At 36.2% G+C, this 14,082-nt stretch overlaps 1 pseudogene across 1 annotated transcript; it reads left to right on the forward strand.

The window, feature by feature from the left end:
* Window positions 1-9,220: 9,220 nt before the first annotated feature.
* LOC311590309 (mitochondrial import inner membrane translocase subunit Tim23-like) lies at window positions 9,221-9,697 on the forward strand (annotated as a pseudogene). Its single transcript has one exon. The product of its transcript is annotated as a mitochondrial import inner membrane translocase subunit Tim23-like (transcript).
* The last annotated feature ends 4,385 nt before the right edge of the window (window positions 9,698-14,082 follow it).

The raw sequence follows: 14,082 nt of genomic DNA on the forward strand, positions 1-14,082 counted from the left end.
TTCATTTCAGATTTCTATCTCAATTTGTTTCAGGTAGGCGGTGACTGTTTTCCTCTTCTTTATGGAACTCTCCTAAGGTGACCTTGCAGTCCTACATTCCCCATATTTCCTTAAAGCTACAGCAACCTGATTGATTGGTATTGGTGCTTAAGGTTAGTATGGGATAGTATGATTAGCTCTGTAAGCTTTTAAAGGCCTTTACACTGGATAGTGAAGTTAGATCTGCACTTTGAGTCTGCTTGGGAGTCTGATTCCCGGGATTTTTCATGGGCGTCTTGACCATTCACCCCTGCCTTAGTCCTGATCTCCACATTTTAATGGTTAAAATAAGGGAGTAATTTCTTTTGTTGTGACATTAGTGAACAAATCCAGGGTCTTATACATAGTAGGTAAACACAATACCAATGAGATAAAGCTCCACCTATGAAAGAATTTGTGAAATAATAGCTTAAATGTTTTAAGATTTCATGTAGTGAAATGTAGATCAGGGTAAGTGTCTAATATTTGTTGGGAAATATAGAAAGGGAGATGAGATTTTATTTAGAGTAATTTTATATTATTTTCAAGCAGAATCCTTGGCCTGTGATTTGGTTTCAGACCCTTGTCAAGAACCCACCATAGTTAGTTTTATTTTCAAAATCACTATGCATTTCTGAAAAATTAGTTAAAAAGTAACAAAGCTACTAGAATTCCAAAATTTTTCTAAGAATTAAGATTGTTAGTGTTTTCCTTTTATTGACTTTGAAATGTGAGTGCAGGTGATATTAGTAAGAAAAGGATATAAAAGAAGTAATAGAATACTGATTTTTATGTTCACATACTAGTGCAATTCTGATTCCTCATCAAAGATTTGCGTTGTGAATGACGTTTAATGCAGAGGCTTACAGCTGGTCAAAGTACAAAATGAACGTGTCTCTGGGGTTAGCCACAAATGCGACATCTATAGAAGAAAATCTCCTCTATGGTTCAGAGCACATCAGGGAAAAGGAGGCATAAAAACTGTGAGATCCAGAGCCTCGGAGGGGGGGAACATGAGTGAAACAGTGTATTTCAGATACTGCAGGACCTTAGATCTTAGAAATTCATAGCATCTGTGATTCAATGCTCATCTATTGCACAAGATTAAGCCAGTCAACATTCCAGTATGGATAAGGTAGGATATGAGTCCCCACCCACTGCTATTGACAGATGTTGGCTGTGGGGTGGGGGGTGGTGGTCTGTTGTCTTTAAGGGTGTGTCTTCTGGTAGGTGGAACATGCTCCAGTGAATGATCCCACACTTATGTTAATTGGGAAGTATTAATTAGACTCAGAAAGTTATGTATAAGTTTTTTTTTTTTAAGGCATGGACTTCAGAAGACAATATATGTGACTGATCTTGTGTTGGAGGGAGTGGAACTTACTATGATAAATACAAATTATATACATGTATAAAACTTCTCAAATAATTATATAACTATATATATGATGTATATGTATGATTTAAATAGGGGGGCCAGGTTATTGTTTTAGAACCTTGTACTCATCTACGATTCAAATGCCCAAACTCTTCGAAAGCTTTCTTGCTATTAGAAATTATTTGATTGAACTATAGAGTTATTATTTTATGTTAAGTATAAGCTATACCTATGAGCAACCTAGCCCCACCCAAATATAATATTAAATTGTGGCTTTCGGAGGTGAAGCAGTGACATGGGATTTCTTCATATAACTCACCGTAAGGTCACTGTAGTGTAGGGCTTTCCTCAGCAGATTAAAGGAGACATCCTTACCGCAAAGGCACACTGCAATATTTTTCTATGTTCTATGTTCTATGTTCTATTTGTTTACTAAAGTCTAGTCTAGGAGTTAAGAAGAGGGTATTGTGCATGCACAGGATAACAAAGAGTGGTGAGTGTGTTACCCAGATAAGTAGGTCAAATTACTTTACCTAGAAATGTTCTATTTATGTATTCTGATCTGGAAAGATAAAGTTATATGTCTCATGTTTGTTCTTATAAGGAAGGTGATTTGATTTTCATTTAACAAATGATCAAAATCTCTTTCTGTGTGTGATTGATCTAGATGGCATGCAATGGTCACTGCTTGCTTTTAGCTATTGTACTCTATTTATGTGGGAGTTCCTGTTAAAGAGTTATATCTAAAACATATAAAATTTGTGGCAAATTTAGATTTTAGTAGCCTCAGTAGACTCCTTTTTAGCCTGTGTCCTTTGAACACCACCATCCTTCCAACATGGCTACCTCTAAGAAACTCTAATGGGATCTAAGGGCAGCTGAGAGTTTCATATATCTACATTTAAGGTAAAGGTTATGTATCTTAGTTACTTCTTTATTACTGTAATAAAATATAATGACCAAAGGATCTTATAAAATAAAGTATTTCAGATAATTGTTCAGAGGACTAGGTTTCATGATGGAGAAGCAAAGGTCTGGTGGCAGGATCATCTAGAAGCTCACATCTTGATCAAAAAGACACACAGAGAGAGCCACACTGGCAATGGTGTTATCTTTTGAAAGTGCAAAGCCTGCCTCCAGTAATACACAACCTCCTGCAAGGTCACACCTCCTGATCCTTCCAATACAATTCTACCAACTGGGACCAACTATTCAAACACATGAGCCTATGTGGAATATTTTCATTCAAGTCATTACATCCTTGCATTTTAATATATCCTTACATTGTAATTAATATGTCTTCTTACACTATAATATAACACCATATGTACGCAGTACACTACAATGTAAAACACATTTTAATATGTAGTGTTTTCAATGAAAATGTTATGGATTCTGTATATAGGTTCTGTATATTTCCATCAATTTTTTGACTGCCGGGTGAAGCCATCTAGAACTCCTATAGAGATAAAAATTTAGGGGAAGTAGAAGGAGTAGGAGAAGGAGAAGCATCAGAAAAAGGAGCAGGAGGAGGAGGGGGAAGAAGAAGAAGAAGAAGAAGAAGAAGAAGAAGAAGAAGAAGAAGAAGAAGAAGAAGGAGAAGGAGAAGGAGAAGGAGAAGGAGAAGGAGAAGGAGAAGGAGAAGGAGAGGAAGAAGAAGGGGAAGGGGAAGGGGAAGGAGAAGCAGAAGCAGAAGAAGAAGAAGAAGAAGAAGAAGAAGAAGAAGAAGAAGAAGAAGAAGAAGAAGAAGAAGAAGAAGAAGAAGAAGAAGAAGAAGAAGTAGCTAGAGGCAATAGAGAGGTCTCAGGACACACTCGTGGAAGTCCCATTTCCGGACTTACTTCCTGGACACATAAACTTTGGCTACATCTCCTGTGAGAAGAAATGGAGCTGGAATCAGTGTTTTTGTATTTCTCAATATTTCCTAGTGATGAGGTTCACCTGTGATGCTTGTCTTTTCTAAAAGCATATGCTCTCAGACTCAGTTCAATTCTACTAAATCAGGATGTCAAGAGAAGTCCTGGAAGTGAACTGTGACAGGACCTCCAGGTGATTTTCATCCTCTCAAAACTTGGGAATCAGTGACCTCAACATCCCTGCTATTCTGAGCCAGAATGTCTGTGATCCCCTTAATATGGCCTTTATAATTTTTGCTTTTGTAAAGACTGTAGAGATTGGCATAGAGAAGGTGGAAAGCAGGAAAAATGTTAGTTATAAGATAAAAATTACACTGAGGAAGCTGAGGGAATGGCTCACTGAGTAAAAGCAGTTAATCCCCTTCTTTTAAAGTAATGTTTAAAATAGTACTTACAAAAAAAGTAAAAAGCTGGGAGCAGTAGCACTCCTCTTTAATCCTAGCACCCTTATGATGAGAAGAATGGTGCAAATAGGACTGGCCAGAAGCTGGAAGTCTTGGGTTCACAGCATAGTAGCCGAAACAGAAAGATGACCATGCTTCAAAACCCAAGTGGGAGGTAAAAATCAATGCCTAAAAGATGTCATCTGATGAACACCTCCACACACAGATTGCTGCACACACACACACACATACACACATACACACACACACACACACACACACACACACACACACACACAAATTCACGCAAAATAATTTAAAATATAATTCAACTTAGTTTGTTTCTATGAAATATTAATATAATTTTGTAACACCAAGTGTTTAGAAGTTAGCATTTATATGCAAACATTTCCAGAATTAAAACAGTGTCATTTTCCTCAAATCCTGTGGTATAGTTTGAGTGTGACCGTTCTCCCGGGGGCTGGTGATTCGAATGCTTAGTCAGGAGCTGATGGCACTGGTCTGTAGGAATCCCGGAAACTTTAGGAGGTAGGGCCTAGTCAAAGGAAATAAACTAATGAGAGTAGGTCCTCAGATGTATGTTATCTACTTAAATGTCTTGTTCCCTTTCTTTCTGTTCCCTGTGTACCAACAGGTGGAGGCATGGGTCTGCCACACAATCTCATTACCATGATGTTTTACCTGTGTGCATGAGGGAGAGATACTATAGGCAGAGTCCTCTGAAACAATGAGCATTAACAAGCCCTCCGTATTAGTGATTTTGTTACAGCAATGCAACTATACCCTAACAAACTAGGGGTGCAGCTGCTGCTACTCCTACTACTAGAGCTATTACTGACGCTACTGCTGCTACTACTGGGAAACCTGGGAAGTCACCATGGACAGCTTTGGTGAAACAAAAGACTGTGAAATATCACAACTGTGCACACAGGATACTGCAGCCTTCCCTGAAATAATGCTCTGCATGGATGGCTGCTCTACCCCTGTGCTTCAACTTAGGCTGCTGCCACCTAGTACTGAACCTTGATTTGAAATCTCTTTATTGGCCTTAATAACTTCCTACCACCTCAACTTTTCCCAATGTACAAATATCACATGTATGCTACTTTTAATGTCTATTACCAAATAAGTCAACTTTTTTTTTTATAAGACTATAATCATCTTCAGTCTCTTCCTTCCCATGTCTGCATTATCATTTGGTCTTCTCTTTTTTATTATTATTTGTCACACATTTTTTAGGACAGAAGATTCCACTGTCATTTTCCCATTTGTTTAGTTTTCGTTCACTTACTTACTCTTAATTTTTCTTTTTTTTTTTACAAGTTTCTCTCTTTTTAATATATTTTATTAATTTATTCATATTACATCTAAATTGTTATCCCATCCCTTGTATCCTCCCATTCCTCCCTCCTTCCCACTTTCCCCCTACTCCCCTCCCCTATGACTGTGACTGAGGGGGACCACCTCCTCCTGTATATGCTCATAGGGTATCAATTTTTCTTAAGACAGGGTCTCATGTAGCCTGCGCTGGCCTCAGATTCACTATAAAGCTAAGGCTCACTTTGAGTTTCTGGGTCTCCTGCCTCCACAAAGTAAATGTGGGCATCACAGGAGTGGACCACCAAATCCAGGTTATGTGGTTCTGGGAATCAAATTCTGGGCTTAGCGCATTCCAGGCAGGCACTCTAGCAACCGAGCCGCATTCATAGCCCTTTTCCACTCTGCACTGTTTTAAAGCCGCTATGGTTGAAGTGTAGGTGTAATATGTCACACAAATACACATCTGCAATAAATGATGAGCATACCTCACTGCAATATTAACTGCAACGAATACATTTTCAAACATTTCTCTCTAAAGGGACTGTAAAACACATATTCCCATGTTCGTGTGAATTCATAATTTCTTAAATACCTTCACTAAAGTACTTTAAAAATTTTTTTATCATGCTTTAAGTATAACAAAGAGTTATAACACTTGCTGGCAGTAAAAACCAGTCAGTTGGTTTATCTCAGCACACATTTCTAAATGACTTCAGGATAAATTAATTTCAAGCATAAGTCCAATGTGTTAAGGACTGTTTGGATATCCTGGAAGCAGTGTCACTGTTACCCATAAAAGTGTCAGCTGCCTTTTGAGAAATTAAAAATGTTGCTTTGATACTTTTATGCCTGGAATATTAATCTTCATACCTATGGCTTTTTCCTTTAGAGATTGGTTTTGTCTACCACGATGTTGATGCATCTCTTTTACTTCTTAGGGAAATTCTGTATTTTTTCCTTAAACATCTTAACTTTTGCTCACCTTACATTTTACTTGTGAATTTAAATAATTCAAACTGAGTTGATCAAGATAATGAGAGCAACGAAAAACTGAGTATATGCATCAATCTTTAACTTTCCCCTTTTCCTCCAGATCTTACCACCTACTAATAAAAAGAAAATAACTTTTATTATTAGCTGATACCATGAAAAAAGACCATATGATGCTACTACCACATCTTCATGATTATCTTTTCATACCTATGTGATATGTTGACCATATATATATAGTAAAATTTTGAACACATACATATTTTAAAGGATACTGAGGGGATTGTTACACAAAGCTACAGGAGGTGAAATATTTCTACAATTCCAGCCATTTATAGATGGCTTTACAATTAAAGCACCAATTCTGAAGAACAATGGTATTTTTAAAAGACTAGATATTTTTATAACTTTTATAGGTGTTAGATGATATTTTTTTTCATTTCCATTTGTTTCATCACTGTTTATGGAGAGAAACTAATGGCATTCCTTATCATGCAATTAATACTGATTTTTAAAAAAATACAATTATGACATAGCAAAGTACTAAATCAAATTAGATATACATAAAAATACCATAAGTGAAATCACTAGTATTATAAACATACTTTTAAAATTTCCTTCAAAATCATCTTTATGTTTTAAAAGTTTCTGTACAACTTTTAAAACTTTACAATTCTAAAGATTTTTTAATATGCATTTCTTTCTTTAAAATTCAGCCCTGGGTAAGCTTCTATTCCAGTACTGTTTTCCCAGTATGAAATGTTAAGGTCATAAAATGTCCATAACAAATTGATAATGACAAGGCTTTCAGGATTCAACAGCACCATATCACTGCCCATCACCTTTAAGGTTAACATCTTAGTTTGACTTTGTCTTTATTATAATAAGTATCTTCCTTCACAAATAGCCTCTCAATCAGAGATGTAAGCTGTCACATGCCAGAATCAGATTGGCTTGACTGCCTAATTTAATAAAGTTTCATCTGGGAAAAGTACTCTCTGCTTTTACTTTCTCCTCCAGTATCAATTTGGAATGACCCCTACACACTCTAAACTGCACAAGGACAAAGAGAAGCTCTCTTCTGTGAGAAATGGAAACTAAATATAAACAGAAGAAAAACTGTGGGGGAAGAGAAGGTATTCCCCAAACAGGACATGCTTACATCCATGTAACTCAAAAACAAAGTTTGAATGTACCCATCCATCACTTTCTCAGGGAACCCCCTTTGACCCAGAATTATGTGCTAGGAAGGAGAATGAAGTCTTGACTTGCCCTTCACAGGATTTCCCACTGTGACATCATTAGAAGAACTGGAACCTAGAGGAAAGGATGTGCTGGGACTGTGAACCACAGCTGCAGTTCTGCTCCTGAGTGAGTATGGTCCAGAGGGGCCTTACGGGGTCTCTGATTCAACTTCTCTTCTTGAGAAGTGAAGGAGTTTGCCCCAAAGCTCTCTTAATCCCATAAGATAGTTGACTTCTTGAATGTTTTGCTCAGCTTTAAGAGGTGTGGAAATGCAGAAGGCTTCAACCGAGTATTGAAATGATAACAGTGACAACAATTACAAGAATAAGATGTGACTAGTCTCTCTGATGCTAGCAGATAGTGGAAGACATAAAATGCATCGCCAGCATGGAGAAAGGCCCATTGTTTATACAATGCCTGTACAAGAAAAGGATTAGACATAAACTTTAGGATGAGAAGTAGTATTTGTTGTAGCAAAGATAAAAGTTGCACTTTAGATAAGATGTTCACTTATTTATTTTCTCTGTTGGGAATTGGACTAATCTTTGCTTCTCAAAGACTAGTTAATTACTTCATTTTAAGTTTTCAAAATATTTTTCATTGTAAGTAAAATGTAGCAAAGAGTCAGTGTGTAACTTATATTATCCAGACTTGATATTTCAATGAAAAGAAAAAAGTAGAGCCCACCCAAGCGCTTGTTTTCCCCTTTTGTCTGTGAAGGGGCGTGGGAGAACAAACCTGAATCAATTACAAAGCCTGAAAGGTTCTTGACAAAAATGATAATTTTACTTTTATAGATGCATTAAGGTTCCTCTAGGTACAATGAGTGAATAATATATATTTTATATTTTAAAATGAATAAATAATCGATATTTGAAATATCTAAGTTAAAAACACATGCAGATTACTGCATGGTAGGCGAATTCTGTGCTATATTTATCATGACCTACTTTAATAATTGACCTCTGCTTTGCTCTTTCTTTCTATTAGCATCTATTCCAGTGAACTATAGACTCTAACAGGCATTTTGCAAAATGATACAGCATAAACTGCAAAGAAAATACCTACCCAAGTTCGGTTTAATATAGGTTAAATTTTACTACATTAGTAAAGACAAATATTGAAAATAGTAAAAATAATTATATATTAAAACAATAAATGTTATTTTTCTAGAATCATCTCATTTTTACACACACACACACACACACGTACACACACACACACATGCACACACACATACACACACACACACAGACACACACACTAGTGAATGCTGCCAGCTGACTTATTTCTGAGAATTGGCATCCCCCTAATAAAGTCTGATATTTCTGAAGCAATCCAGAATATTCTCCAACAGCATAGACACTTTCAAATAATATACACTTATGCCTTTGATTCTCATATAATGTTATAGTAACTTCTCTAATATAATATTGTTTTCTATATCCAACAGATGTTTTTCAACAGTGTTAGGACAAAATCCAAATGACAGCTCTTAAGCAATGGGTTTAAATGTCATCACTTGGGAGACAGAGACAGGCAGACCTCTGTGAAATTGAGGCCACCTGGTTCACAAAGGCCATCCAGGCCAGTCAGTACTATACAGAGAAACCTTTCTCAAAAAACAAACAAACAAACAAACAAACAAAAAAACAAAAAAAAACATAGCAAAACAAAACAAAAAGAAAGAAAAGAAATTACTGAAGCCAGCAGCCCCAGAAGGTCAGCATGTGAAGGTGGCAGTAGCAACGTGGGTCTTCCTCCCTGTTGCTGTGGGGACCAGGGCCAAGACCTCTGCCTGAGGTTGGGGTCGGAAGCAATTGCAGTTGGCTGAGACATCATGGAGGGTGGTGGAGGAAGTGACAACAAAACCATGGGCCGGTTAACTGGAGGAGCTGATTTGGCCTGCACCCCGATAACTGTGGTATGAACCCCTGACTCATTATTTAAATGTGGATCCATGCTATCTAGTCCAGGATACTGTTGAGTTTATTTTGCCAAGTGGAGCCAATTAAACCCAGAGGCAGATTTGAAGTACCTTTCTTTACCATTGGAGGACGTTGTATGACAGGGGCTGCATTTGGCGCAATGAACGGTCTTCGTCTAGGATTGAAGCAAACCCAGAGCATGGCCTGGTCCAAAGCAAGAAATGTCCAGATTTTGAATATGGTGACTAGGCAAGGAGCACTTTGGGTTAATATTACAGGTTCTTTGGCTTTGCTCTACAGTGCATTTGGTGTTATCATTGAAAAAACACAGGGTGCAAAAGATGACCTCAATAGAGCAGCAGCTGGAACCATGGAATGTTGTATAAACATTCAGGTGGTCTTCCAGGAATTGCACATGGTGGCCTGGCAGGACTAACATGCATCAGTCTCTATTCATTGTATAATAATTGAGAGCACACGAAACACTCTATGCTCTGAAGTGCCACCCCAGGAATGGGGGACACTTCATAGTCCTCCAGATCAACTAATAAGTCAGTTTGGAGTTGTTTCCTCTCTTGTACCTACAGTTACTTTGAACAACTGGAGACTGACGCTGTGACAAAGATCATGCATGCTTAGCCTGGATTGCACTGCTTTCCTTTAAGTGAGTGGAAGTCAAACCCTTTGGTGGCTCACTGAGTATACGTTTTCTTCTCTTTTGGAGATGATCATGCACCTGTTTTCTTTCTTTTTTTAATTAATACTTTTATTTTATTACACATTTATAAAACAATTTATCACACATTATAAAACAAACTACATACAGCAGGGAGAACCATGTGAGAATCATGAGAATAATAAATTCTATATATGTTACATTCATATTGACTTGGCCATCTGCATTACATTTGAAGTAAGTGTCTTTCCTATCTTGTTGGGTCTAAATTTCCTAATGAAATTCAGTATCTATCCTATCTCAACTCTAATAGCTTAACTTCTTTAACTTAATTTAAGACGATCTTGTCCCTTAATCAACTAAGATTGGTTGTAAAACTATACTATCTTGTCTTCAATGCCCCTCAGTGGAGACAAAGACAACTTAGAAAAGCCCTGAAAATGCCAGTTCACAGATACATTTGAAAAAGATAGATTGTTCTTGGTGATCCATGTTTATTATATTAAAACATTATTATCAAGAAACGATTATAGAGATGGAAAGATGGCTCAAAGATTAAGAGCACTGTCTGCTCTTCCAGAGGTCCTGAGTCCAATTCCCAGCAACCACATGGTGGATCACAACCATCTACGAGATCTGGTGCCTCTTCTGGCATGCAGGCTTACATGCAGGCAGAACGCTCAATACATAATAAATAAACCTTAAAAAAGAGAAATGATTAAAAGGTATATTTTATTAAGCATTTCTGTATTTCCCTTTTAATGTTGGTGAGCACTATAATGTTGATTACATTTTTATTTTTAATGCTTTTCCAATCCTTAAGCTGGCTAGAGTTCATCAGTTTTATTGATCTTGTCTAGATTAACCTCATACAAATGCTGAATTTTAAAATAGTATGCTTTCTGCTTTATTTATTTATTACTTAATTTTAATGATTTGTTGTATTTTTGAATTAATTTAATGGTATCATATAGCTATTTAATTATATTTTACTTAAGATTTAAATAATCTTTCTTGTTTCCTTAATCTCATAGCTAAGCATATTTCATAATGATTTTTAAAATATGAAAAATTATGGATTCCTAAACACAACTGGTTAATAGTTTTTTGATAGGAGAGTACATGCTAGTACATTAACAATTATTTGAAGATAAATAAAGTTCTCTTAGATTTTTTTTATGACTGTGAACATGAATCTTGTATTTTGGTTGACTGTATGTGTTGATATACCCATGATGAGGTTATTTAAATTATTTTAACATTTAATTATTAACTGAATTTTCCTTTCATTCTACTTTTTTTTTAACATTCATGTTTCTACAAATTTCTCCATCTTTTCTTTTGATATACACATATATTACGGTAGAAAGAACCTATCATATGATAAATGTGGACTCTCTCCAGGTTTATGTTACTAAAAAGTTAGTAACTCTGACATTAAAATAAGCTTTAATGATTCAGTCTTACTGAAACTTAATGATTATTATAGCATTAGCTATTTTTAAGATCTGGAGATCCTGGTTTTTTGTTTGTTTGTTTGTTTTTTGTTTTGTTTTGGTTTTTGGTTTTTCGAGACAGGGTTTCTCTGTGTAGCCTTGGCCATCCTGGACTCACTTTGTAGACCAAGCTGGTCTCGAACTCACAGCGATCCACCTGCCTCTGCCTCCCGAGTGCTGGGATTAAAGGCGTGCGCTACCACGCCCGGCCTGAGATCCTGGGTTTTAGTGATAATATTCCTTTAGGAAATCACAGTATCTAAAGTACTGTTAAAATTTCACAACACAGAACTTTGATTAACTTGTTTTGCTAGAATATTCAGGTATACATTAAATTTTACTTGAAAATATTTATATTTTCATTTAAAATATTTGAACCCTTGAATGTTTAACAAATAGACGATGTACTCTAGAATACAATGAAATACACAGTAACATGTATTATTTATGTTATGCATATAATGAACATTAAAAATATGTGAAAATAAAATATTAAAACATTAAATAATAACAAGAGACATGGCAGTAGTTTATTTAGTGAAAGTTCTCTTTTCCCAATAATTATCCACTGGAAGTTAAGAATTAATTAATCTATGTAATATTGAGATGAAGCAAATCCTTATCCACATTTAAAGTTCGCTTGTCAATACATATATATATACATATAATATATGTACAAATATACATTTACACACATATGTGTATATAAATATATATATGTGAGACTGCCTTGGCATCCTAATTTATGGCTATTCTTTAAGAGTATACATGTATAATACATATAAAATAATTAAATATATATGTAATGTGAAATAATTGTGCAATTTCTGAATGTTGTAATATTTATTAAATTTTTATATGGCAACATTTAGCTGGGATGCTCAGCATCTGCTCTCTTCAGAGCATCAGCTCCTTAGGCCTTGTGGCCGTCTAATTATCTCTCTTCCTATTTCCCTTTGACAGTGAAAACTAAATCAAGGGCAACCCACTTCATTCATACACAGGACCTGCCTGATCCTTGTAGATGCTTGTGTTTTTAATCACTCTAAAGCTTAAGAGTGTAATAATCATCATAAACATGCTATCTGTGAAAAACATCTTATGTTCAAGGTTCTGTTAAGAAACTCTTAAACTGTTTATTAGCTTTTCAAAAGGATACCAAGTGTCTCTGGTCCCTGGAGTCACTCACTAAAGCTGCCAATCATCCTTGGATTCTACCTGGAAAAAGGTGGGGGTGTTACAGGATATAGCGCTTACTAAGCAGTTAAAGGTCAAACTTTCCTTTGCAATCTTTACTCATACAAAACCCAATTCTTGTTAGGGAGCTTGTCCCAAATCCTAAGGCAAAGCTTGCAGATGAGTTTGCACACTTGCTAACAAATCCATTTACTAGTTTGGCCATTTTATTAAAAAAAAAATCTATTTAGCACAGTAATTTTGGCTCATATGTCTATATTCCTGGTTATTCTTCCAACAGTTAAATTTTTTGTTTGTGTCTTTATGTACATTTTTATAGTTCCTGAAATAACTTCAGATATCTGGTAATTCAAATCATCCTTACTGAATGACTAAAAAGTTGAGTTATGTTCAAAGTGTGTCCACTTTGAGTCTAAACTTAAATCAGTAGCTTGAAGCAAATCAAGACCTGTCGTGACTTGTAGAAAAGAGAAGTTGTGCTCTGGGTGGTTTTTCCAAGATGGTAACCTGAGATAAAAAAGATAGTGTAAGGGACACTAGTTGGGCCTCTGTATCTGTGATAAAATGCAGAATACACTTAATGAAGGAAATCCTTTGGCTCCTGGTTTCAGAGTGGTCAGTCTACGTTAGCTGCCTCCATTGCTACCAGGCTTACATCAAGATAAGAACATCATGATGGAACGGCAGGTGGACGAAAGCTGCTTAAAAGCAGCCAGAAAGCAGGAAGATGCCCGTCATACAACATGGTCCCCAAGAAGAAGCTCCTGGTGAGCCACTTCCCTTTACTAGGCCCCACCTCTGAAAATGTCCACCTCCCAAAAGAGCGCTAAAACTTAATCCAACTCTGGATTAATTCATTGTCAAAGGCAGAGATCTTGTGATTCAATAATTTCACCAAATCTTCACCTCTGGAACTATTCCCCTTGAGGACCAAGCCATTAACATATGATTCACTAAGGAGCTATTTCACATTTAAACTGTACAGAGGTCATATGTTGGTCAGAGCGATTCATTGAAAGCTAACTATCATATTGGAGGAGTCTTTTGTTCATATGTCTTTACGGTGGAGGAGTTACGTTACCACATTCGTACAAGAAATTCTCTGGGAATCTTCACAAAACCCTAATATTCTTCTACTAACTGTGGTGTTGGAATGGCTGTAGTCAATTTAAAACTAAGTCACTATGAATATCTAAATAATAGTTAGGATCTCTTTATAATAGAACATATCATAAATTTGGTTTTGTTTCAGTTTCACTCTCAAACCTCGAGGGATACATTACTTTGGGGGACTTCATTCCTAAATGTTAAAGATCTTTTGTAAAAGATTAAAAACATCCAGTCTAGAGAAATGGCTCTGTGGTTAAGATCACATACTGTTCTTGCAGAGAACTCTAGACTGTAGGTGGATCACAGCCATCTGTAATTCTAGCCCCAGAGGATCTGATATCCTCTCCTGGACCCTGAAGGCACCTGTTATCACATGTGTATATAATCTCTCCACACACACATAT

The sequence above is a fragment of the Acomys minous genome (assembly GCF_964271855.1).
Source record: "Acomys minous genome assembly, chromosome: 19".
Lineage (NCBI taxonomy): Eukaryota > Metazoa > Chordata > Mammalia > Rodentia > Muridae > Acomys > Acomys minous.